The following is a 23,202-nucleotide window of genomic DNA, read 5'->3' on the forward strand; positions in this document are numbered from 1 at the left end:
CGCCTGCACGCCGCGTGGTCGACTTTACGCTTCTACTGCCTTTGGCAGAGGCACTTGTCAGTCACACAGACCGTTTGGCGGCCGTTGGTGCCGTCGGGGCGCGTAGTTTGAACTACGGTGCAAGGTCTCTGTCAGCTAAGCCGTGGAATCCCCCGATGGGGAGAAAGAATCCCCGGACTGGGCCCAACTAGGGGGACAAACGGGCACTGTCTGGGGACCTCCTTCAAGCCCTGAAGGCAGGAGATCCCAGCAGCTCACCAATACCTGTAAAGTGCAGCTTGCAGTTACTGATTTGCAGCAATGTGCTTACCACCAATATTGTCATACATCTGCACAACTATGTATAAGTGTACCAGTGTTTAGGTACCAGATCTCATTGCAAGTAGGGGCCTTCCTACTCCTGCTTTTGGACTGTGATGAAAGCTGACAGTAGGGAGACAGGAGTCCAGCTGTGCAGTAAGGCAGATGCTTAAGCTGCTAAAATGTACAGGGCAGAATGTTTGACTCATATCATGGCACAAGACCACATACAGACTAGAAATCAGATATCTGTGCTGTGTCACAGTATGTAAGGCTTTGCTAAAATAAGGGACACAAATGTTCTATTTTCAATAGGATGCAGAACCACATTGGGGACATTTTGCTTCTCCATTGGAAATGTGCAAAGCCACCAAATCCTCATCCTCTAAATGAATGAATAATATTAGGAGCTTGCTAGGACACTTGTGAAAAAAATAAGAGCACCTAGAAATGACAGTATAAGACAACTTTATTTCAGCTTGGACCTACTGCAAAGATTTTCAGCAAGATCTCTTCTTCATGTGAAAGGTAAGTATATTGTTGCGCTACTGGAAATAATCAGGTTGGACCTGGTCAATAATGATGTGAAGAAGCCTGCTGTAAATAGTTTTGGTGAGTCAGTAGATGAGGCTCTTCCCACAGAATCAAAGCTTCACGAATGTCCCATCATAGATAGTGTTAGCAGCAACTAGGCTAATGCAGGTACTGTACCATCTATCCGATGACATGCAATTCCAATGTCCTGTTCACATGTACTGTAGTAATTAAAGACTGGCACTTTTTGCAAGCAGAGAGGGATTGTTTCTTGTCCCAGCCAAATTGCCATTATGAGTAATTACATTTTGCCTACCTTTTTTTTCCTGCCAGGTTCATGGACGCACAGTATTTTGCTTCACTTCTACTTGTTACCTTTAAGAACATAAATAGCCCCAGTGAAGTAAATTAAGTTATGTGGGTGATTATAGATGTGCTTTTATAATTTATGGCAGGGGTTCCTAAAGCTATGAATAGGTGCTTCCTCCCCCCCGGCCCCCGCCTCAGCATTTTTTTGAAATAAACCTAATCATAATGAAGGCCATAGTTTGTAAAGCAGTTTGAGTGTCTTTGGGAGGAATGGTTCTGTAACAGGGTGCTTGGAGGGCCTGTCAGCCTAGTGGCTGGCATGCCTTTCAACCCCTTGTTTTCCTGGTCAAGATGCCTTAGTTTTCCGGGTAGTGGGGGTAGGAGGACCCAGGCCCTCCCACTCCTCTGGAGGGGCACTCCAAGCAGGGAATCTAAATCCACTTTCCTGGACTACTTCCTACCAGCATCCCTTCTGTTGGGGCATGGCCCCTATTGTCTAATTTGTTGGGATAGCTTGCCACATGGACCTTGGGCTGTGCCCAGCCACAGTCCAGGCTCCTTTGGGCAGTGCAGTCATAAGTTTGGGCCCCACCAATCAGCTGTTTGGTGGCGGGTGAGACGGGGTTGAGCAGGGTGGGAATAGGCAAAGTGGGGGCAGGGCCTCAGGAGGGGGCAAAGTGGGGGCAGGGGTGAGAAAAGGCAGGGTGATGGGGGGGGCTTGGGGGAAAGGGTAGAGTGGGGGCAGGGCCTCAAGGCGGAGCAGAGGTGGAGCACCCACCCGGACAGAAGAAAGTCGGCACCTGTGCCCACACTGTCTCTGGTCTGGAGTCACTCAGTTACCGGAGACTCCTAGGTCTCCTCTAGAGTCTCCCTTTGCTGGGAGACAGAACATGAAGTCTTGGCGGGCAGGCTACCTTTCAGATAGGGCAATAGCTAACGCCTGCCTGTTCACCTGTCAGCCTGAACTGGGCCAGACTTTCTCCTTTTCTCTCCCATCTAGGCCTGGCATTGGTTGCAGGTGTAATTGGGTCGGGCTACCAGGACCCAATGGCTCCTTAACCCCTGCCATGCTGATGGGCACTTTTTCCATTTCATCACAGGTTCAAAGAGTTAAAATATATTATTATTATTAGTGTATGACTGTCCAGAACATGGGTCGACAACCTTTCAGAAGTGTTGTGCCGAGTCTTCATTTATTCACTCTAATTTAAGGTTTCACGTGCCAGTAATACATTTTAACATTTTTAGAAGGTCTCTTTCTATAAGTCTATAATATATAACTAAACTATTGTTGTATGTAAAGTAAATAATGTTTTTAAAATGTTTAAGAAGATTCATTTAAAACTAAATTAAAATGCAGAGCCCCCCGGACCACTGGCCAGAACCCGGGCAGTGTGTGTGCCACTGAAAATCAGCTCGCGTGCCACCTTCGGCACCCGTGCCATAGGTTGCCTACCCCTGGTCCAGAATAATAGTGGTTCAAGCACATGCCTGTAAACTGAATAAACCATAATGTAGTTTCTGTACCACAGAGTTATTTCTCATGTGTTATGCTCCCTGATGCATCAGGTTCCATCTTCCCACCATTCTGAGTTGTGTGCTCCAAACATTTTTAACATAGTTTTTCGTAAAACAGATGAAGTTCCCCCAGTTGTGTAGGTCACGATAACAAGAGTCTGTTATTAGGGAGTTGCTGGGTCAGGGAGATTTAGTTCTCTTATGGCAGGGGTTCCTAAAGCTATGAATAGGTGCTTCCCCCCAGCCCCCGCCTCAGCATTTTTTAAAAATAAACCTAATCATAATGAAGGCCATAGTTTGTAAAGCAGTTTGAGCATCTTTGGGAGGAATGGTTCTGTAACAGGGTGCTTGGAAGGCCTGTCAGCCTAGTGGCTGGCATGCCTTTCAACCCTTGTTTTCCTGGTCAAGATGCCTTAGTTTTTCGGGTAGTGGGGGTAGTTCTCTTGCTTTGCTTTTAGTCATACTGCTTGATATTTATTGACTTTTGCTTGTTTACACTGCTTCAATCAGAGCTGGCCCTATGTACAGTAAAGCAGGCCACAGGTTGAGGCCCTTCACCTCATGCAAAGGTCTGCCACACACAGGTTGGCCCTGTGTCCCACAGCAGGATTGCACAAGGATGAGACAGATCTCTGCGAGGCACCCTTTTCTCTAGTATAGCAATGAGGCCAGAAAAAAGAATCAACACAAGCCCTGATTTCCCTGATTTCAGCAACGTGTGCCCCACTCAAGCCTCTTCCCTCCCTTCCCCATCCCACCCCTCCAAAAACTCCAGGCTTCAACTTGCCCTCTTCCACTTTGGTTTTCTTCACTCTTACCCTTATTGTTCTTTATTGGCCGAGGTTGAGTATGGAAATGATTGAGTTGGCTTCCCCTCTAAGTCGTCACTGGAACATTGTATTGTATCAAGTATTATTGCTCTGATTTCACTGTTGGAAGTGCTCTTGTGCAATTTTGTAATAACCTTAGCATGTCTAGTAACCTGGGCCATGTTTCCATGCCTCTTATGCTGTATCCTTCATCTGTTGAATTCATCAACCATAAACCTTTTGTGCTTAAGACTCTTCCACATATCTTTTGGATCATACCCCTTTTAACCTCACCATTACACTCCTGAGCATGGCTTTGTAGAGTCACTGGAAAATCTCTGTGGCATGCTGCAAATTCTATCTATTTAGCTACTTATATGACCCCATCACCATAATATCTGAACGCCTCCCAATCATTAATGGATTGTCTCTTCATAACAACCCTGTGATGTAGTAAAGTATAATCCCCATTTTACAGATGGAGAACTGAGGCACAAAGTGGATTAAGTGACTTGCCTATAATCACATAAGAACTCTGTGACTGAACAAGGAATTGAACCCAGGTCCCTTGAGTCCCAGTCCAGATTTCCATTCAATAAAACATCTTTAATACTCTAATTTTACAGCAGATTTATTTAAATTGGAAAATAGAGACTGTCACTGAATAATACAATAGCCCAATATAGTAATATGGTAGGCCAGGGTTGTTTATTTTGATATTAAATTCAGTCTATATCATGCTGTTCCCTCACTTTCGGTTTTCAATATATCATAGATTTTGTATTGACATTACATTGCATAATAGCATAATGCAAGTTGTCAGAGATGAAGCTGGAGGTTGAGGCCTGATCTACACTACAGGGTTTGGTCAACATAAGGTGCCTTGCATTGACCTCACTGTGGAAGTGTCTTCACTTAAATTTGGCTCCTGCCAATATAAATGCTGATTTAGTAACACCCCCTCCCAGAGCAGTGTAGAGTCTTGGTCGATGTAATTAGGTCAATGTAATCAGTGTAGACACTGCATTTATTTCATCAACTGCTACTGGCTTTCAGTAGCTATCCCACAAAGCCCTACACTGACAATACAATTGATACAATTGCTCCTGGCGAGAACGCGCACCGCCGACACAAGGAGCCGTGTGCACACACACAAGCAATTTAATAACTCTAATGATTGTATGCTGATGTAAGTTAAATTGGCATAATATAGTAATATAGACATGGCCTTAGTATGTTGGAAGAGGAAAGTTGTGGGGTTTGGCACCTGGGGAGGCATAGGAAGCAGTTTGGAATTTTGAGTAAAAAATGAGCTGGATGTTTCTACTAAAACTGTCAGCAGATAAATAGTCAACAGTGTTGATATTTAAATTGTCATGTTCCAGTATATCAACCCATTGAGATGAATGCGGCAGATTGCACCTCTCTTAGCTATTGTTTTGGCTGGCTGAAGATCCAGGAAGGATCACTGATTTATAGTCCGTTCATATTTTCATGACCATCTTTACAACCACAAGGGCTAGAAAAGTTTAGATTCTGGAGCACCATTCTGTGTGGGCGTAGATTCTACAGCTAATTCTGTGGCCTCAAATTCACAGATCCCAGTCAGGTGCAAGCCCCTGTGGTCCTATGTTGCTAACACAATAGCAGAAAAGGATATAACTTTACCATAATCCACTCGCATGTAACATAAATCATTCTGCCAACCAGGGCCAGTACAGCCTCCACGGCACTTCTAGAGCTGAGAGTGAGAAATTGGGATTAGAAATCAAAACCTGATCTTCAGTGTGGCAGCGCAGACGAAGCTGGGCCATAGGGCCAGTTTGACAGCGTTTTGTTTAGTGTGGATTTTGTACTGGTTTCTCTGCTAGTTTTATTTTAGTTCTAGTTCTGGATTATCTCAACATCTTTCCTAGTTCCTGTCTGCATTTTTATGCTCTCAATAGGTAACATCTAGGGATGAGTAAACTGGTTCCAATAGGAATTGATCCACACGTTCACCCAAAACTCATCTCACCTGTTTTCGTCTTTTAAAGAGTGAATCACTATATGATGGAAAGATTTTATGAGTTGGGTTTATTTTTCATAGATAAAACTAAAAGCAATCTCTTAGATTATTTTATAATCCAAACCTGTGCTTTAAGTAAGATGGACACCTGCTCTACCATCCGAGTAACTTTCTTGCCTTTACCAAGAACAAGTCTAATGACATCCGCTGATGTGAAATTACAAACAGTACACACAACGCTGTAGAAACATTAAAGCTGCATACAAGTCCAGCCAGCCCACAGGCAAGAGGTATAAATTTGTCATCAGGAAAACCAGAACATAGGGGAAATTGTGTAAGATGTGTAGCAGGCTGATTATACACAGAAAAGTTAATGCACTACTTGTGCAATACTATAGCAAGGGGGTGGGATGGAATGCTTTCCCAGTCCTACCACGTGATCAATTTATACCTGAAACATGAGAAAGTATGACTGTCATAACTTTTGTACTAGTTAATGTAAATACAACTGTGGCAGTGTACTCAAACAATTTATCCTATATAATACAACTTGAATACTGGCTGTGCAATGAGCATCTCAGTGGAGATGGAAGAATACAGGGAGGGAATGCATCTTCTCTCTAGGTCACAGATAAGTTGTGTGGCTTCAGTGCAGCCGTTATTGCAAACTTAAGGCTGTATTACCCCATACTCTAATGCACAGCCTCCTCAATGGGAAGAAAATGAGGATCCATGTGACAATGGATCCTACAGCTCTGACTTCTCCCCTTTCACACTGGTACACAGAGTGCTAGGAAACTACAACTCCCATGAGGCATCAAAGTGGCTCGGCCACAGGGAGACACCATGGTGCTTCATGGGAGATGGAGTCTGGCTGGGGAACAGAGCCAGGAGGAGACAGTTGAGGGAGGAGGGATACAGAACTACTTCTCCTATAAAGTACAACAGTGGCTCAAGGGGATGGAGAGATTAAAATTGATTCAAAATAAAATGTTTGTTTAGCTCAAACCAAAATGTAACATTCTCGTTTCCGGATAGAAAATTCTGCCAAAATCTATCTTTTCCCCTGGAAAACTTTGATTTCAACATAATCCCATTTTCCTGCAAGAAAATATTTCATTCAAAAATTCTGACTAGCCCTAATATTGGGCCAAATCCTGTGATCCTTGTTCAGGCAAACCACTCACTGAAGTAAAGACAGATTTGCCATTGACTTCAATAGGAGCAGGAGCAAGTCCTCTAGAAGCAAGGCTTTTTGAGATAAATTTACTACTATTATTATTTATGGCTTGTATTAATATTAATATATTAAACTGGTATTATTTTTTACTTCTCCCTCTCCATTGGCCCAAACATGCAGGGCATATCCAAATCTTGCCACTTCCTCTTTCTCAAGATCACCAAGATCCACTCTTTTATTTCTATTCCCAAAGCAAAATCTCTCATCCAGGCCCTCATTATTGCCTGTTTTAACTACTGCAGTACCCTTCACTTTGGTTTCCCAGACACCATATATTACTCCTATTCAGTCCATACACATTCATCTTCCTTGCCTGTCAATTTGATTATGTCACTCCCTTCTTTAAAACTCTTCTCCGGTTTCCCATCCACTATCAAATAAAATTTAGATTCTGGTCACTACATTCTAAGCTCTACATAACTCTGTCTCTCCTTACTTACCCAAACTTGTCAAGCTTCATGTTGCGCCCATTCCCTCTGCTCTGCTAATGCTCCCAGCCTTGTCCGTTTGTCAATCTCCTCCATTCCATCGTCCATGTACTCCCCTATGCCAGGTACAGTCTCCCCGAGCTCACCTGCAAAGCCTCTATTTTCTCTGCACATAAGTCCCTCTTAAATATCCACTTGTGCTGTGCTGCTTACAGTGAATCAGACTGACTTGCATATAAATTGAATTTTATTTTCTGTTGTTTCCATTCCATTTTCCCTAACCTTTGTCTCGTTTGTCCTTAGGTTGTGAGTTCCTTGGAGCAGGGACTATCCTTGAATGTGTGGAAAGTACCTATCACATACTGGGTGCTACCATAAGTAAAAACTGAATAATATTACTGTATTGCTCTGAGACCCCCATTCAAATCAGGGCCCTGTTGTGCTAGGCACTCTGCAAATACAGAGTTTGAGAGACAGTTCCTGACCAAAGAACTTACTTAAGACAAGATACAACATACTGGTGCAACAAACAAGTGGAGGGAATGAGGAGACAGGTTGTGTGGCTTTAGATGAGATATACATGGAAGATCATTGACATCATTACATTAATTGCAAAGTGTAATAAGCCCAAGTGAATAAGACTAAACCATGTTTTCATATTTTTAAAATACTACATTTTTATTTTAATAACAAATACATGCTTGCTATGTTTCCTGTTATGAAAGAACATACAATAGCATGTCACTCAAACAGCATACATTATTAATACAAATCTAAATAAATTATAGATGCCTGTGCGCATAATCAAAATGTTTCAAACAATTAAATCTACTGTGGAATTTAAGTTTTGTTGAGTTCAACAACACATTGTAATCTGGATTTCTTTGCCCTTGAACAAGCATATACATTAGATTTAATGCTGGTGATGCAGCAAACTCAGCGTGTTAACTGGTACACATGACATAGGATTGTGATGTAGGAAAATATCTTTGTGAAGAAGTGGATAATTAGCCAAGTCAGCGTGATGTGGATTTATCCATGTATCCATTACTATTGATTCTTGGTTTTGATGACAATGAATAAATTTGTCCTTAGAGCAGTTTGAGTTGCCACTAGTATAATTTTGCTGACTTTCTATATTAATACACAGAATGGAGTAGCTGTTGAGTAGAATAACTTAGCTAACAATTTATTTTTTCCTGTTTATACATCTGATCCTGACAAAGCACCACTCAGGATCAGGCTCTCAGAGAGCTTCCTCCCTACCAAACCAAAGCTGTATATTACTCAGTGAAATTTGGTTACATTTTTTAGATTTGTACAATTGATAAATGGAAATGTAGGGCCCAATCCTGTAGCCGGTAGTCAGGCAAACCTTTCACTTTCCTCAGTGAGGGTATTTTCTGCATAAGGACTGCCATAGTGGATTCATAATTACAATAGCAAGGGCCAACTTGCAGGACTGACTTTTTTTTCCTTTTGATGCTGTTTCTCTACCTTACCTTTAGTCAGCAGCAAATAATACTCAACCCTTCCAGAATTTATATAATTAATTCCTAGGAATGCTTTAAATATACAGCAGTTATGTATTTTCTGTAAGACCGAACATATATGTGGGTATGTGTATGAGAGGTGAAGAAACAACTCTACTATAATTTTAAGAGAAAATAATACAGCTATAAAATTGTTTTTACTCCATGATTGTGACAATCAGATCCCAGACTCCCAAGGAAAGAACAAAGCATCTGAACCCCAAAGAATGAGCAATTGAATCAACTGGTTGTATACAATGTTATTGGCTATAACTATGTGTCATATAAAGTCTTCTGTGAACACTTGTAATGTTCTGAACTTAATGGTCATTAGGAGCTATGTATACAGGTTATAGTTATGAATGTATGCATGTATATATGCATAGAAAATTGTAATCATAACTGTTTTGCAACTACAGCATCACCTCACAACAGGGTGGTGAAGCAATCAGGCAGGGAGAGACACTTTTCAGGCTAGTTGTTTACATGAATCCAACTTTAAGTACCCATCCATAGTCCAGCCAGGAAGAGACAATTGTGGACCATTAAAGTTGATGGAAAGACATTGAAACTGAAAAGAAAACACCAGTCTTGGAAAACTAAGGCTATGTCTACACTGCAACTTACGCTGGCAAAGCTTATGTTGCTCGGGGGGTGGGGGGGAGTGTGAATAAATCACCCCCCTGAGCGACATAAGTTACACCAATATAAGCACCTGTGTGGACAGTGCTATGTTGGCGGGAGAGCTTCTCCTGTGGACATAGCTATTGCCGCTCGTGGGGGCTGGAGTAGATGAACTGATGGGAGCACTCTCTCCTGTTGGCTTTGAGTGGCTACATTACAGACTGTACAGTGGTGCAGCTGCATTGATACAGCTGTGCTGGTGTAAGGCCTCTAGTGTAGACATAGGCTAAGAAAGGTGGAAGTTTCCTCTAATTTGAAGAACCATGAGTCATCATGCCACGAGAAACACGAAAATGTGGGGGAGGAGAAAAAAGCCTTTTAAAAGTAGGTTTAGGGTTGAGGTTTTTTAATGCAGAAACAGGGCCAGCATCTAGGCAGGATACATTGGGAAACTGTTCAGAGGCATTAGGTAACTTGTATTAGAAAAGGGAAATTGTCTAATATAGAAGTGTAAAGCCTGAAGTTGCATCTTTATGTTTATATTCTGTGCTACTTGTATGTGTTTGCTTTTCCTTGCTCTTTCAGCTTTGAATCTGTGATTTTTTTCCTATTGAATACACATTTTGTTTATTTTTACCCATAGCAGGTCTCTGGTGTGCAAATTGTATGAAGTATGTGTCCCAAAGTGAGCTGATAATGGGGGGCTGTCTTCACACTTTCAGGAGTGATGAACCAGAGAGGAAAAGTCCAAGTGGCTGGTAGTTAAGACTTGAGTAGATGGATTTAGGGAGACTCAGGGCTGTTGATATTACCCTGCGAGCAGTAACTAGGCTGGTAGAAGCCAGGGTGAGACCTTTGTGCTTCTAGGCTAGCTATTGGTATCAGGGCTTTGAGCTATAGCAGCATAACATTAAGGTCCCAAAAGTACAAGGCTGGCAGTGACAGAACCCCTTACTGGTCTGGGTGATCCCCAAAACTTCACAATGACATTGTATAGAGAATGCTTTCTCCCATCTACAAGATAACAAGAGTCAGATTCTTGCATTGCTTTTGAGAGGGATACAGTGGAATTATAAATCATTAGAAAGAACATGTGCTCACTGTGGTTGCACCGTATAGGACTTTTCTTATTATCCATATATCAGGGGTTGTCAAACTGGTTTGTGGAAAGCTGGTATATAACATTGTGTGATCTCCTGCTCCTTGTTTTTATCTGCTTTTACAAGCACCCAGGCTCTTCTTTGCAGTAAGGAACCTGGATGCAGTAAAAGAACCTGGAAAGGGGGAAAGAAGCCAACTAAGTTAGTTCTATTAGATGCTACTGCTATATAAGTTGAGGATAAAACAGGAGCTATGCTGAGCGACTGGAGCCACAAACATGAAAGGAACATCCAGAATACAAATGAATCAGACAACTTGGTAGCACATACATGGAAAGGGGGGAAGGGAACCAGGCAACTTAACATTATGTGTCCATGTAAGCAACTGCAGCAGTTACCACAAGAATGTTATGCAGTTCCGAATGGGATCAGTACTAGGAGGAGCAGCAGCAATGAGAGAGTCTATTAAAATGCATTCCACACTATGAAAATGTTTGCAGATTATAAATCCTCAGAACCTGCCCAATTTCAGTTGTATTATCTGCTCAGGCCCATCTAGAGAAATTTGGAGCTCCGGTACATCATGTTCATTGGGCCCCCGCCCTCTCATTTTACTTTATTTACATAAAGGTTACAGATTTTTGGAGAGGGAGGGGGCCCCGTGCTCGGTTCCCCAGTACAATTGTCCTTCCTTTCCCCGCTCTGTTGTCAGCCCTCACCTACTGCATGTAGGATTGTCAACTTTCTAATTGCACAAACCAAACACTATAGTCCCTGCCCTTAGGCCCTGCCCCTTTCCCAAAGCCCCGCCCCCACTCACTACATTCCCCCTCCTTTGGTGGCTTGCTCTCTCCTCCCCTCACTCACTTTCACTGGGATGGGGCAGGGGTGCAGGATGGGGCGAGGGCTCTAACTGGGGGTGCGAGCTCTGGGGTGGGGCCAGAAATGAGGGGTTCAGGGTATGGGAGGAAGCTCCGGGCTGGGGCAGGGGGTTGGGGTGCAGGAGGGGGTGAGGGTTCTGGCTGGGGGTGCAGGCTCTGGGGTGGGGCTGAGGATGAACGGTTTTGGGTGCAGGAGGGGGCTCCAGGCTGAGGGGTGAGGCCGAGGGATTTGGAGTATGGGAGGGGGCTGCGGGCTGAGGTAGGGCGTTGGGGTACGGGAGGGGGTACAGGCTCTGGGCTGGGGGTGTGGGCTCTGGGGTGCGGCCATGGATGAGGGGTTCAGGGTGTGGGAGGGGGCTCTGTGCTGGAGCAGGGGGTTGGGGTGCAGGGGAGGTGAGGGCTCCATCTGGGGTGCAGGCTCGGGGTGGGCTGGGGATGAGGGGTTTGGGGTGCAGAAGGGGGCTCTGGGTTGGGGGGGCTCAGGGCTGGGGCAGGGGGTTGGGGCACAGGCTTACCTCGAGCAGCTCCCAGTCAGCGGCACAGCGGGGCTAAGGCAGACTCCCTGCCTGTCCTGGTTCTGTGCTGCACTGCAACGCGGAGGCGGCCAGCATGTCCAGCTCCTAGGCAGGGCAGGGAGGGGCTAGGAGGGTCTGCGCGCTGCTCTCGCCCACAGGCACACACACCCCGCACCTCCCATTGGCCACAGTTCCTGGCCAATGGGAGTGTGGAGCCGGACTTGCTGGCCACCTGGAAATCCTAACTGCATGTAGGAACTGCTGTTACCACCATCTTTTTTTTGTCATACAGATTCCCAAACCCCTCAGCTATATTATTATTAGGTTTCCACTGTTGTTCCATGAGTGGGACTCAATCAATCCTTGAAAGGGGAGCACAGATACAGTGAGTCTCCCATAAGTCTGTGGATTGCACTTTTTAAAATGTTGGCTTTTCACTATTTTTTTTATTGTTTATACAGCTCTATGCAGATATACAAGGAGATAAAGATGCTTCCCTGAGCAATCTTATTTAGATGTAATGCAGGGAGTGATGCTCATAGGGAAGTTGTGCTCATAGGGAAGGGCAAGATTTACAACCATAAGAAACCATGTGATTTTTGTTTGGCTGTATCTTGTTTAAGGTGATTGTATGTTCCTGGTACCCTGTCAGCTTTACAAAACCAGTTTTTGTCCCATTTCTTGTAAATTGCTGTACACTCTAAAGGAGCCTCAGACCAGCTAGGCTGATGCAATTGACTGTTAAATGCATTTGCACATCAAGCAACACCCACACCAGAATATCCCACCTATCCCTCAGGGAACATCCTTGTCTGCACAAGACCTTCAGTAAACCTCACATGTTGAGTCAGAGACACTTGGCTTTAGACTTTAGTCTGACTCAGGGCAGTGCAGTGCTGCAACTAGTAAGTCTAATATAGGACTATAGGTCTACATTAGGCCTGAGTGAACTATGGTTTTAAATTGAATTTGAATATTAGCATGAGTAATAGGCCCAAAGGATGTGACCAAAAATAATGTACTCTTAAGAGAGAGAAGGATTGTTTGTGATAAACTTGTAGTGTCCCCTTGGAATACCAGTGTAATTTTATTTAAGGTTTGGGAAATAAAGAAAACATGGCTAACTGGGCACCAGCTGCAGTAAATAATTGGTTAGAACTTAGTCCAGTATTTGGGAAAATATATGGTAAGTAAGATAAGTAAAAAACCTTGAAGAGAGCAAGGTTCAGCCCTAAACTCCCTCATCTAGCTTTTGCTAAAGTCCAATAATCTGCAATTACATCACTTGTTTGTTATACTGCATATAAAAGCAAGGTTTTATAGAGGTTCTTTGTCAGTGCTTTTCCTTCCCCCTCTGGCATCACGCCATGATGAGAAGATGTCTCCTATGCCTGGCCTGTTGTATTCTGGCCAATGAGTTTCATTACTGACGTAGATTTTAGGTGGGATGTTGGTGCCCTGTGACATCACAACTATTTTTTTATACTGATTACCATGCCAAACTTAATACATGCATCAGAGAACTTATTCAGCATGATCTGCAATTCATCAGGTGACTTAGAGATGAATGCAGCGTCATCTGTAAAGAGCAGATCTTGAATAGTGAGCTGGGTGACATGCCTTTTGCTCTGAAATCATCTGATAGTGAACAAGCTGCCATCCATCCTTGATTCAGTTAGTATGCTCGATTGATCATTTCCAAAAGCACACTTAAGAAGAATAGAGAAAAAGATGCAAAAACCAGTAGGCACTAAGATGCAGCCTTGCTTTATGCCCGCATCAATGCTAAACTCAGACGATGTTTCATTTTCATACTGGATAGTCGCCTTCATTCCCTCATGGAACTTCTTAAATAGAAGAGAACATTTTTTGTGGACAGTCAGTTTTCGACAGGGTCTTGTATATGCCATTCCTGCTAACCGTATCGAAGGCCTTTTGTAGGGAATGCTACATAGAGAGGTACCTATTGTTTACGACTTTTTTTTCTTGAAACAATCACATTGTGAAGGACATGTCAGTCATGAAGCATCCAGCTCTGAATTGGCTCTCAGGATAAACTCTCTCAGCAAGGACTTGGAGTCTTTTCAGCAGGACCCTTGCAAGCACTTTGCTGACCACGCTGAATAGAGATATCCCTTGGTAATTGTTGTAGTCTGCTCTGTCCTCTTTATTTTTTTATAAAGTAATTATGTTTGCATCATTCAGATCCTGGGGTATGTGGCTTTCTTCTGCAGAGAAGTGTGTGGATACCGCTCACAAGCTTTCTCCCCCCTGCCTTTAGGAGCTCTGGAAGTATCTGATCATTGCCTGCTGCTTTCCCAGGCACAATCTCTTTGATACATTCTCTACATCTTCAAGAGTTGGTGTTTGGTCCAGCTCCTACATCACTGGAAGCTGGGGAATGGCAGCTAAGGCAGTATCACAGATAATGGCATCCTTTGAGTAGCGTTCTTTGTAATGCTCAGTCCATTGGTCAAGTTGTTCTTGCCTGTCAGTCAGGATGGTGCCATCTTCCACTTTCAAGTTTGCAGGTGTTTTTACAAATTGGCCCAAGTGCCTCTTTGATTCCATCATAGGTACGATGAAGGTCTCCTGTTTCAAAGCAGGTCTGAATCTTCTGGGCACATTTTCTATTGGCTTTCTGGACCACAGCCTTAGCCTCTTTGAACTCAACGTTCTGGACTTAGTTGGTTGTTGAAGTAAAGTGAAGTGAGCTTGCTTCTTCTTTTCTATGAATTGGAGCAACACATGTTCAGACGCTGTGAACCAGTCAGGTTCTTTTTCCTTTGTTGTTCCACAGACATACTTGGCAGTAGACAGTGCCTTAGTCTTGAAATTTTCCCACAAGATGTCAAAATCAGGGAATCAAATTGATCATTTTCAGAAACACGCTCAAGCACATTGGCGCTCCAATGTTATCAACAGATAATGCAGTTTGCTAATTCAACAGAGCTTGACGTGACTCATAAAGAAAGACCACAGGCATAGTTCAGTGGCAAAGGCCACTCAGACAGGTTTATTGCCTTCCTGGCATAGTTCTAGTGCCCTGGCTCCGTGGTTACAGATACACTAATACATGAGTACACAGTGGCAAGGAGTGACTCAGTCGGCCGGGGGAGTCTCTGCTGTCCCCCACACCACACAAAGAGTTAAGGTGTGGTACCCCAACATTTATAGACTGAGACCAACAACTGCGATAGTACATAAATTGTTTATCTTCCCTGTTTCATGATATTTGTTTGTTACCTCCACTTCTTCCTGATATCTCAGACAAATCATATTACTTAGATATTTACGTATCTATCTAGTGCCTAGTTCACTGGCAACAATTTTGCCAAGTTCATATACTGGATGCTTATTTGCTTTAATACATGGCTTGACTTTGGTTCACTGCCTATAGTTCCGGACTCAGATCTTACACCAGGCCCAGTGCTCAAGACCCTCTCTCTGCTACAAGAGGTACCAGTAATTTTTATTAATAGGCTTTTCTGTGTCCCTGATCACTGCAGCAGCTGAGTGCCTCACAAATATTAATTTATTTATCCCAGTGAGAACCCATTCCCGTGCCTTAGCCATGATATCTTCCTTCCTTTCTGATGGCTTGGGCTGTGGTTAGCTGAGAAACACCCTTCTTACTGTGAGCCAGCCTAGCACTTGATATCCACTGGGGCTCTCAAGCTAAGAGTCACTCACTTTATAAGCAATGGGTAAGGATATGATTCTGTCACTGAGGTCACAGATTCCATGACTTTCCAGGACCTCCATGACTTCTTCTGGGACAGAGCTGGAGCAGCTGTTAACCACTGGAGCAGCGCCGGGAGCAGGGGAGAGGGTGGTGGTGGCTGGAACAGCCGACTGGTGGCCAACTCCGGTGCTGCCAGAGCAGTAGCTGCCAGAACAGCTGACTGGCAGCCCATCACCAGAGCAAAGGTCCCCAGCTCACTGGAGCAGCAGTTGCAGTTGGGTTAAACCCCCTGGGGCTGAAGCAGCTTTTCTGATATGAGCTGCCTCCACACTAGGCCCTAATCTACACTGGGGGGGAATCGATCTAAGTTACGCAACTTCAGCTACATGAATAACGTAGCTGAAGTTGACGTACTTAGATCGACTTACCGTGGTGTCATCATCGCAGTGAGTCAACTGCTGCCGCTCCCCCATCGACTCTGCCTGCGCCTCTCGCGGCGCTGGAGTATAGGAGTCGACGGGAGAACGCTTGGAGGTCGATTTATCGCATCTAGACTAGACGCGATAAATTGATCCCCACTGGATCAATTGCCGCCCACCAATCCGGCAGGTAGTGTAGGCATACTCTAGGAGTGTTTTGCTGGTACAGTATACTGGTATATCTATACTGGAAAAGTGCTCCTACTGCAGACATGATCTAAGTGACATACTTGTGGCCCAAGCAAATTTGATCCCTTTACAAATTTGTTTTTCACACTAACAACCTGTCTAACTGCAGCTTTTACCCTCTCTTCTATAGTAGTTCCCTTCAGAGGTTTCTACAGTGTTAATGCAGCACACGTGAACTATTACAATTAAAAAACAAAAAGTTATGCTCTGGTTCCCATCTCTAGCTAAACCTGTTACAACACATATTTTGACTATGTTTGCTGAGTGGTGGGGGAAATACAACTGAGCTGTCCTAGCTTCAAGTTGCCTCATCCCGTGTTTTTCAGGTTACCAGTCTGCATGGCATCTGTATTATTAATTATTATTATTATTTGTAAACCTAAGGTTTCAGCAACCTCCCTTTCTGCCTCAGAGATTTAAGTCCTGAATTGCTGAACAATGAACACCACAGTATAACTGCAGGAACAGAAGGTTCACCTAAAGCAAGAAATTGTTGGCATGTTCATCCTGCTGAATGCAGAGCCAAACTGGCACACTGATTTCTGTGGATCCTTATGAGAAAGTTCCTTTAACAGGAATTACGCAATAGGAAGCTATAGAAATTACACTATAAACCTATAGACATTAAGAGAGAATTTTAGGCTCTAGGACCCTTCTGTTGAGTTACCTTAAGCCCAAGTGCAAAACCCCTGCATTAAGGTGGGAGATAATTATTGTTATGTCATGCTAGCCACCAGAAAAAGGGTGGGAATGTTTCTTTGGGCCAGAGAGAAATAGGATAGAGCTCCTAGAGGAACACCACAGGAACAGTCAATATTGGGGAAGAAGCTTAGGCTGGGTTTTGTGCAAGGCTCGTTGATTTTAAAAGTTTAACAAAATGCCAGAAAATAGGGGTGAGTTTGGACACTAAATCAGGGTCTATGTACTCTGTTGAGGAGCAGGGAGGGACTAAGATCATTTACAGGATGTTATCCTTTCTATAGACATTTTTTTAAATCATCCTATAGATTTCTTAAAATTGGTTAATAAACTGTACATAAAGGTTATCAATCCCTTTTGAATTCTGTAGGACTTTTCCATAAGCAATTATAATGGGGATTGCTTCACATCCTCAACATGTAGAACAGGAAGTGGCTTGAGGGATTGGTGTGCAGGAAAGCAACTTTTGTAGAAGCAGCAATGTTCAAAGTCACAAGTACATTTTAAAAAGTGAATTTTAGTGATTATAGGTGCTGAACTAAGAGTCCCAGAGTGTGACATTCTCTAGTGAATACACAGTGTGAGCAGTGGAAGCAGAAGGTTAACCTTCTTCTAGCCTAATGCACCCTGTTGATTCTGAGTAGGAAAGCCCACCTCTAGAGGCAAGACAACATGGTCCCACTTGCTTATTCCTTGGAGTCTCTGTTGACACTGCCAGTCAGTGCCTTTTGAAATAGTAAGTTAGTAATATGGACACTTGTCCATTATGGAATGAACAAAAGACAGCATTCATTTCACTGGTCCCAATACCAACATACTGTGTTATCTCACATGATGCATTCCCCTCAGCCCCATCTGCTTTTTGATGAGAACTCTTTGTTCCCCATCTATAACCCATTGTTTATTCACTGTATCATATTATCTAGAATCATCTTTCTCTCAGTGCATCTTTGTGTGGTGCTATGTTGAACATGAAATTGTGTCTACAGCCCTCCCTGTATCCAATGCATCTGTTGTTGATGAGAAAGTTAGTATAGCATGACTTGGGTTTCACAGATGCAAAGCAGCAATCATGTAATGCTTCCTCTTCTCCATAGCTCTGTGTTCCCCTCTTATGTTTTTCCAGAGAATTAAGAGGCACAGAAGTCAGGTTATCTTGGCTTATTCATTTCCCCTTATTTTTAAAGATTTGAAAAACATCACCCTTCCTCCAGACCCTTACCTGAGGGCCACGTATTTTTGGTAGCACTTCTACTACTTAGTAATATTGCACGTCTACAAAACTTTTAATCTTAGGATCTCCAAGCACTTTACAAACATTAATTAATTAAGCCTCATGGAATGCATGTGAAGTAGGTATATATCATTCTCAATTCGCAGAGGAGAAAACTGAAGCACAGAGAGGTGGCATATGACACTGTCAGGAACAGTAGCCAAGACTTACAACTCACAGGCCCCTGTTGTTAGAACCCAACAATACTTCTTTCTTTTTTCAGAGAGTTCCCTAAATGCTTCTCACCTCCCCAGAACCTACTCGATGACAGTCACAGTCATTAAAAGGAAGATTTTCAATGGGGTCTAAGATAGTTAAGCACCCTGCTCCCACCGAAACTGAATAGGATCTGAGGCATCTAAATCATTTAGGTTCTTTTGAAAGTCCCAGCCTTAGTTCAATAAAATAATCCTTCATTATTCCCCTTGCTAGAAGTCATATCTGCATCTTCCATTTTGCTGTTAGAATTTGATTCTATATTATACCTCTATACCAGGGGTCTGCAACCTTTCAGAAGTGGTGTGCCGATTCTTCATTTATTCACTCTAATTTAAGGTTTCGCGTGTTAGTAATACATTTTAATGTTTTTAGAAAGTCTCTATAAGTCTATAATAAACTATTGTTGTATATAAAGTAAACAAGGTTTTAAAAATGTTTAAGAAGCTTCATTAAGAATTAAATTAAAATGCAGAGCCCTCCGGACCAGTGGCCAGGACCCGGGCAGTGTGAGTGCCACTGAAAATCAGCTTGCGTGCCTCTTTGGCACACATGCCATAGGTTGCCTACCCCTGCTCTATACCCTTCTTTAAGCAGGTTCAGTAGACTGGATAGTCTAGTGACATCATCTTTCACCCTGAAAATTTTTCTCCTACAGTTTTTGTTTACTAATTACACCAAAAAAAAGGTCCAGCACAGGGCACAATCACAGCCCTTTAATTGCTGGATGGGATGCTGCTGCCCTGAGAAGCATTTTCCCTTTGGGAATTGTAGGGAGCTAGTTTTCACAGAGCACACAACACTTAATTCTAAGCACCTGATCAAACCTAGGCCTGCCTGATTCCCAAACCCTTCATCTGAAGAAAAAATAATTTTCCATCTGCCAATGATCAGGTTGCTATGCATGTGCACCGTGCACCTAAGCTCGGAGATTTCTGACAAGTAGTGTTTGTTAGTCTGCGCCTGCACAGTTACTCCCCTTGTGCTCTAAACTGAGAGTATAAGGGGCAGTGCAGAGTGACACCTCTCCAGTTCCTCTTCTTATCATAAAGCAAATAAGATCCAAAGCAGAGGGGAAGGAGGACAGGTAGTGGAATACAGATAAGGACCACACATCTTGAAGAACCTCCAGTTACAAGTAAGTAACCTCCATTTCTTCTTTGAAAGCTGGTCCCTATGAGTATGTCTACGCTACCCGCCGGATGAGCAGGTAGTGATCGATCTATCGGGGATCAATGAATCGCGTTTCATCTAGACGCGATACATCGATCCCCGAACGCGCTCCCCGTTGACTCTGGAACTCCACCAGCAGCGGAAGCGGAGTCGACGGGGGAGTGGCGGCTGCCGATCCTACGCCGCGAGGATGCAAAGTAAGTCAATTTAAGTTGATCTAAGATACGTCGACTTCAGCTACGCTATTCTCGTAGCTGAAGTTGCGTATCTTAGATCGATCCCCGCCCAGTGTAGATCAGGCCTATGTGTATTCCACATGTGGATGATAGATAAGCAGTATTTAAAGAGATGTGGGCTGGGAGGATGCAGTTGGTATAGTGGGATGATGCAGTTGGTACAGATGCTTGTAACACTGCAGTTCCAACAGCTGCATCTGCAGAGGACACTTGAACTAATGTGTAATGCTTCGTGAATGTATGGGTTGTGCTCCAGGTAGCCGACCTACAGATATCCACTATAGGTACCTTTCAAACCAATGCTGTTGAGGTTGCTTGTGCCCCAATGAATGGTCTCTCACCCCATCCAGGGGAGGAATATGCACTAATTAGTAACCCAGGATGATGCAGCCAGAGATCCACTTAGAGAGTGTCTGAGCAGATAATGCCTTCCTCGTGACTGTTCCGCCATAGTGACAAATAGCGTTGGTGATTTTCTAATCAGTTTTGTCCTTTGCAGGTAGAATCCCAGAGTTCATCTGACATCCAGAGAGTGAAGTTTCCTCTCTTCATTGGAAGAATACTGGTAAGTAGATAGGTTGATTGATGTGAAACTCTGAAATGACTTTAGGGATGAATTGCAGGTGCAGGCAAAATAAAACCTTCTCTTTATGAAAAACAGTGTATTGCAGGTATGCCAGGAGTGTTCCCAATTCACTCATCCTTCTAGCTGATGTGATGGCAACTAAAAAGGTGCCTTCATGGAAGCTGAAACATAGAATATGTGGCCAGTGGTTCAAATGGTGGTTTGATAAGTACTTACTGTATGAGGTTGAAGTCCCATTGTGGTGCAGGTTTCACCAGCGGTGGCAGGGTCCTAACTAGGCCCTTCAGGAATCTAATTGTTGCTGGGTGAGTAAAAATGGCGTTTCCCTCTACTGGCAGATGGAAGGCACTGATTGCTACTAGATGGACCTGCAGCAGGCTAATGGAAAACCCTGACATTTTCAAGGACAGGAGATATCCCTGCTGTATTAGGCTACCTGCAATTTTTGGAATCAGAAGGGTAGCCATGCTAGTCTGGATCTGTAAAAGCAGCAAAGAGTCCTGTGGCACCTTATAGACTAACAGACGTATTGGAGCATGAGCTTTCGTGGGTGAATACCCACTTCGTCAGATGCATGCAATTTCAGAAGATGACTAATTACATTATCCCCAGGTAGAGAAACACCTCCATTTAGCCAGATAACATTTGCACATTGGGACTTTCCTACTTTGGTTGAGAATAGACTAAGCAGTCTACGAGCACAAACATTCAAGGTCTGATGCCCATCCAAACACCAGGCCATGAGGTGAAGTGGGCCTGGGATGGAATGTCTGATCTTGCCATTCTACTGGGTTAGCATATACAGGGAGGGTTGGATACTGATGTGATGACAGGTTGACATTCACAGAAGGTCCAGAAACCAGAACTGTCTGGGCCAGTTGGGTGCTGTCAGAATGACCCAAGCTTTGTCTCAGTGATTCTTCCATAGAACTTGTGGTAGCAGAAGGATGGGAGGAAACACAGATCTGAGTCTGTCCAGGATAACAGAATGGCTTCATCCCTGGAACCATGGCCCAGAGCTGCCTTGCAGCAGTAAAGGGTGAACTTCTTGTTCGTTTGGGATACATACAGATCCCAGGAAGGTGTTTCCCACTGTATAAAGATTTTGTTGGGAAGGAACTGTGTATCTCCCACTCATTGTCTGTGGAGAAGTACCTGCTGAAATTGCCCACTAAACAATTCTGTATACTAGGTAGGTATGTAGCCAAGACAGATATGTGGTTGCTGAAGCACCAGTTCAGATAATTAACTACTTCTAAGCAGAGAGAGAGGAATTTTGCTCCATCTTGTTTGTTTATGTAAAAGACCGCTGTCATGTTGTCTGACATTTGGACATGGCAGGAATGTGTTGCAAGCTAGACGAACTACTCTCAGCTCTAGTTGATATCCATCCTGGTCTCCCGAGAATGCCTAGTGGCCTTGTGCATTGTGGTTTTCCATCCAATAAGGGATGCATCTGAGATAATGGTGACACCAGGTGCGAGTGTGATGTGTTCCAGGTTAATCCACCAGGCAAGTGAAGTGATAACCCTAATGGGAATGGTTACTTTGATGTTTATGTGGTCTCTGTCTGGTAAGAAGATGGATCAGAGCCAGACCTGTAGGCAGTGTACATGAAGACTGGTGAACAGTATTATAGAAGTACATGATGCCATATGGCCTAATAGGGAAAGGCAAACCGACAGGGGTTGTGATCTGAAAGTGACTTTCTTATAAAATTGTTCATAGTCTGCAATCTTTCTCTAGGGAGGTAGGCCCTTGCTGAGATCAAGTTTAGGGTTGCTCCTATAAACTCTGTCGTGGGAGTCAAAGTGGACTTTTCTTTGTTCACACAGATTCCAAGACTGCCAGAAGATGAAGCAAGAACAAAGTCACGGACTGGACCTCCCTTACTGGAGAGACCTATACAGAGCCTGTCATCCAGATATGGAAAGTCTGTGTAGCTATGACATCTCATTTGGGTGGCTGCCATTGAGAAGACCTTCATGAAAACCCTGGGTGTTGTTGCTAGCCTGAATGGGAGTACTCTAAATTGGTAGTGTTCTTTTCCTACCAGAAACCTAACAAACTTCCTGTGGGATGGATGATTGTCCACATGAAAATAAGAGTCTATCACATCGAGAGATGTGAACTGCATTTCCTCCTGTAGGGAAGGAATTATTGATGTCAGCGTAACCATTCAGAATTTTGATTTGTGAATAAAAACATTTAATTGCCAAAGGTCAAGAATGGGTTTCTATTCTCCATTTTTCTTGGGGACTAAGAAATATGGCGAGTAGAACCCCTTCGCTATGTGTTAAGGCGGACCCCTGCCGCACAGGGCCAGGTGGGTGCCCTGGAGCTTGCGGGGCTGGGCAGCTGCCCTGGATCCTGGACCCCTGCCATGCGACTGCCCTGGAGTATGCTGGGCTGGGTGGCTGCCCTGGACCCCTGACCCCGTGAGGCCGGCCAGGAGCCCCAGATCCCCACCATGCAGCTGCCCTGGACCCCCGCCATGTGGGACCAGCCAACTGCCCACCATGGATCCTGAACTCCCAACAAGCGGCTGCCCCAGAGTTTGCGGGGCCTGGTGGGTGCCTCAGAGCTTACAGGGCTGGGGGGATGCCCCGGATCCACTCTGCCCTGGACCCTGGAGCCCCGCCATGTGGCTTCCCCAGAGCTGGCACGGCCAGGTGGGTGCCCCGGAGGTTGCGGTGCTGGGCGGCTGCCCTAAACCCCTGCCACACGGGTCAGCCAGCTCCCAGCCCTGGACCCCCACCATGCGGCTGACCCAGAGTTTGCTCAGTCCAGCAGCAGCCCCGGATCCCCACCATGTGGGGTTGGGCAGCTGCCCTGGAGCTCTTGGGTTGGGTGGCTGCCTAAGACCCT

The 23,202-nt window shown here is 44.2% G+C and overlaps 1 protein-coding gene and 1 long non-coding RNA gene across 2 annotated transcripts in view; one reads left to right on the top strand and one right to left on the bottom strand.

Moving 5' to 3' along the window:
* HSD17B12 (hydroxysteroid 17-beta dehydrogenase 12) overlaps positions 1-23,202 on the bottom strand; it is a 201,288-nt gene that overhangs the window by 163,390 nt on the left and 14,696 nt on the right. The gene's annotated exons all lie outside the window — the stretch shown is intronic.
* Positions 2-22,539, top strand: LOC123369607. The gene is made up of 3 exons (XR_006579101.1): positions 2-828; positions 20,248-20,313; positions 22,170-22,539. It is a non-coding gene; the product is annotated as an uncharacterized LOC123369607 (long non-coding RNA).

This window comes from Mauremys mutica, chromosome 4 (genome assembly GCF_020497125.1).
Source record: "Mauremys mutica isolate MM-2020 ecotype Southern chromosome 4, ASM2049712v1, whole genome shotgun sequence".
In the NCBI taxonomy this organism is placed as follows: Eukaryota; Metazoa; Chordata; order Testudines; family Geoemydidae; genus Mauremys; species Mauremys mutica.